The sequence below is a fragment of the Protopterus annectens genome, chromosome 1.part2 (genome assembly GCF_019279795.1).
Source record: "Protopterus annectens isolate FY-2018-M chromosome 1.part2, PAN1.0, whole genome shotgun sequence".
Taxonomy (NCBI): domain Eukaryota; kingdom Metazoa; phylum Chordata; order Ceratodontiformes; family Protopteridae; genus Protopterus; species Protopterus annectens.
In genome coordinates, this window is record NC_056727.1 from 186,498,172 (window position 1) to 186,503,171 (window position 5,000).

Here is a 5,000-nt window from a genome sequence, read left to right on the forward strand (position 1 = left end):
TACAAGGTAAACTGTTCAACAGAAAATGCAAGTTTACCAAGAAGACTGTCAGCTCAAACCATTGTTACCAATAATCTGTGCAGAAATGCTTAGGAAAGTTACATATGCGTGTATGAGACATACAGTGTTATGTTAGGTCACTTAGTGCCAACATACCTTGTAAGCTGTATATATAGGCATGGAGAAAAAAGGTTCACACTATTTATTTATGTTATGTGCTGGAAATAAAACATGATATGACTTATAGGCAAGCAAAAACAATCATACATGTGCAAATTTACAAATATACATAATCAAGAATCCATCAGACAATTAAGAACTGTAGGATTCAACACACAAAATGTAAAAAAAATACACTTTCAAAGGCGTACAACTGTAATACGATTACAGCATTGCTATATTGCTTTACCTGTATCTTTTTAGAAATGTACACAGATATCTCCAGTGACAGTAGACTGTGTTACAGCTCAGACAACCTATCACCATGTTACACAGTTATGTAAAGCTGCAAGCAATGCAACTGATATTTCTGATTAATGCAGTGAAAGTTATGCACACATGGCAGAATGTGCCAAGATTTACACATATAAAATGACACTTGCGGGATAGTGTCTGCGGATGCTGTGTACTTGTTTATAATTCCACAGGACACCCCTTTACATTCGCAGAAAAAGTTGAATTAGTAATTAATCTGAGGACAACACAGTGGAAACATGACAAAAAATGGTACAGTACTGGAATACAATGCCTTAATAATTATACCCAAATAACTGACATAAATAACTATCATTTACATAAATGTATGTCATGACTTTCATTTTTAAGTAAAGTATAGAAATGCAGTAACAGTCAGTTATATAATTTCACATCAATTAATATGCATCATAAAAATATACACTATAACATCAACAGACACATCTCTGGAATGTTTACTACTTCTGAAGTCTGCCAAGGAACAAACAGTCATCTTAAGTGCATTTTGCAACCAGCATAATTAGTGAGGTTTATTAGCAAAGACTATTTCTAAGTTGCATATGCATGTACTGACTGTGATGCCCACATCTGCTACCAGTATGTGATGGCCACCAATATGTGTTGTCCCCATGATGGGTAGTAATCAAGGAGCCTAAATCCTCACCACTGACACTGGAGAGGGGCATGCACTTGGAATACAAATGGGCACACTCAGTATTTCCAGATGCAGACCTCTGTGCATCAAGTACAATTTCCCTCAAGAGCACACAGAGAACACATTTAGCTGAGGGTCTGGATTTCTCTATATCTGTCTCCCTCCATGTCCCCAATAAGATTCTCCACTGTCACAACTGTAGGCTTAGGTCCTCAGCCGAGTGTCCAAGCCAAGACCTCCAGCACTGTCTCTGTAAACCCAGTGTTCCAAGTCCCTGCCCCAAGTAGCTGACACACACACTCTTTAAGATTTAATTTTCACACACACACACACACACACACACACACACACACACACACACACACACACACACACACACACACACACACACACACACACACACACACACATACCTGGGAAAGGCTGGCACAGATTAAATGCTCTACCAACTCTGCCCAGACTATAAGGTAGATTCACTACCATCAGTCAGTTACTATAAGGCTCTTACAAAGGGCGTCCATTTGTACTGTGTAATATTAATACTAATACAAATGGTAGTATTCACCATGATGGCTAGGCCTTCTGGAGTGGCCCATACAGTGTCACCAAATAAACATAAGCATTGTCCAAGATTAGATACTTTCTACAAGGACCAGCCACAATAAAAGTTTTAAATATATTTAATAATAAATTATAAAAGTACATGAAAATACTGAATATATATTCACAGTAAACCACAGAGCTCAGATCACAGGAAATATTGAAAAGAACATTGATGGATAGGCTCAGAAAAATAAAGAAAAACAATATTTAAACTAAGCCTCACTATATTCCTGACTGAATCTAAGAGAATTTTACTGTTCCCTAGTTAAGTTACTTACTACTGCAAGGCAAGATGCTGTGGGTGAGAGTCTTTCCAGTCAGGCTTCCCAAACAGAATACTCTATACTCTGAGATTTCTCTTTGTAATATGTAAAATATAATTTCCAAGAGGGCTGTCAGAATGAGCTCATCTGGTCACATGACTCTAGGCTCTCAAAGTATTCCCATTTGAAGCTGAGAGAGGAAGTTAGCATGGATGACCACAATATGCATCCAAATGTTTATGGTAGTGCCTGTGGCTTCCCCTCTTTTCACTGAGCTAATGGACAAAGGCTGATCCAGCATCTCTGGTCCTACTTAGTACTGTGGTGTGCCTTTTAATGGTTTAACAGCTCCTTTACATTTCCTTTATTTTTCTTAAAGTTAATCTCTGCTGTACCAGTATCCTCTATTAAAACACGCGCATTTAATTAAGCTACAATAATACATGTACATTTCTCTTCATTTTAGCAGGGTGCACTGTTGATACATTTCAACACAAGCAAAGCTCATAAATACATTTTCAGCACAAGCATCTATAAAAAATCACTTTGATATACAAATGACATACAGTTCTAATGCATTTTTAACACAAACATCTTGTATAAATCAGTTTGATATTCAAAGGACATATCAGTCTTTACAAAACTTCGGCTGGCTATGCTGGCACTTGCCCATCCCATATTATCACGTTGGCATTATGTTGCTGATCTTTTATAAAAGCCTGAAGCCTGATGCATACAAGAGATAGATGCCAATATCACTGAAGCTACACAGGATGTCTCTGACATATACAGATGGCTCTGTCTCATGTGTGTGTGCCAAATTTAAAAAGTGACTTTACTCAGTAAAGGTTCCCGTTTGTACCTTTTCTACATGAAACTGAGTGCATAGCATTAATGAGTAATTTGGAAGAAAGTGACATTTCAATGACAATGGCTAGAGAAAAATGACTGCAACAGGTCAGAGTGCCCACCTAGACTGACCAGGAGGCCCTCCACCTTCTTCATATGTATGATGCACATGAAACCGTGATGTAAACTGTACAAAGACATTTGCTATGATAGATGTTTGGAACTCCATTGCTTGGTGGTTTCACAACTGGATAGAGATTTTCTGGACAGTCATGCAGGCCCACTACTATTACAATGAACTCCACCAGGGTACATCTCAGAAGCTGCAGGATTGGTTTCCCAAAGTTTGATGGATCCCAGCGGTATGGGTTTTCATTGTTCTTGTCATCAATTTATTGGTTTGCTGGACCCCACCAGAACATTACAGCAAGTGAGAATTTCCACACCATAACACTTAACACTTTATATCATGACCCACTACTTCGGAAATGATGTTACTGTTACTACAACAAAGTTGTTCTAATATGAGCTTCTCATCTTCACCAAGAAATTATCAAGTACTTGTAATTATTGCTGGAATAATAAGTACAATGCTGTTTCTATAAACAAGTAAGGTGATAAAATGGGTCCACTATAACATAACATAACATAACATAACAAAACATAACATAACATAACATAACATAACTTATTTATGCCAAGTGAAGCTGACATACTCATTAATATCAATTTCCCTAAGTATTTCAATGCAGTATAATGTGCACACAGCAAATACGTGTTACTTATGTGTATACATCCCAGAAGGGGTGTAGGCTGCTTACGAGTCAGCATTACGCTAGTATCTGTTCTATGTCATGAAGATTGCATGACTATCTACTTGTTATGATCAGAAGTATATATATTTATATAGGTGCACTGAAATTGACCAAAACACACAAAAATTAACCTTTACAAAGTCAACAGAGTATGAGTAGAAAGTTTGGCCACAAAATGTCAACTTTACAAATGTTGACATATTACTATGCATGTGCCGATTGACAATCTCAGTCTCATGCAAAACTTCCACATAAAAAAAAAAAAGATATAATCAAACATCAATTTTTTGCAGGGGGGACAAGCCCCATACAGCCCCACACCCATTGTTAATTTTACATACTAACTCCGAGATCACATAGTCTCAGAGAAGGACATATTTCTCCACTCAGAGAATAGATAGATTTCACATGCCATTTGACCATCTATTTATTTGACTAAATTTTGCCAGCTAAACAAATTTTGACCAAACATAGGGTCAATGAATTTCAGTAGACCCATATATATATATATATATATATATATATATATATATATATATATATATATGGATTCACTTCAGACGCCTGAATGATCACAATCCTGAATTGCATAAAGCAGAAGACCAAAAGCCTGAAATTTCATAAGCCTGAAAACTTAAAAGCCTGAATCCTATAAGACAGAAAACAGATAGGATACATATACTGATTGAAGACAACACAAAACGGATTATATTCCAACAAATATAAGCAGGAGGTCAAGCCCCTTTGAACCCCCCATGTGGGGGGCTGCACCCCCACCCCCTGCTCTCTCTCTCTCTCTCTTTATATATATATATATATATATATATATATATATATATATATATATATATATATATATCAACTGCAAGATTGCACTTCACTACACTAAGGTGCAATATCGGAGTTAATCTATTTAATTAGTAGGGGGTGTGGGGGGCACAGGGGGGCTTGCTTCCCTCCCCATACTTGGTGAAAACTGCTATCCTTTGTCTTGTATGTGTTTTTGCGTGTCATTCTTTTGTGTTCTGTATATTTTCAGTCTTATGGGATTCAGGCTTTTGAGATTTCAGGCTTATGAAATTTCAGGCTTTTGGTCTTCCGGCTTATGCAATTCAGGCTTGTGATCATTCAGGCTTCAAGTGAAACCATATATATATATATATATATATATATATATATATATATATATATATATATATAAAGTAGATATATGTGTATGTAATGTACATGTGTTTATTTTTGATAACAAAATGCAAAAAATGCAGTACTGATTCTGCGTAAAGCAGTTAGATAGGGACACACTGCACTGTAACCCAATTATGTAAGTCAAGTAAGACTTAG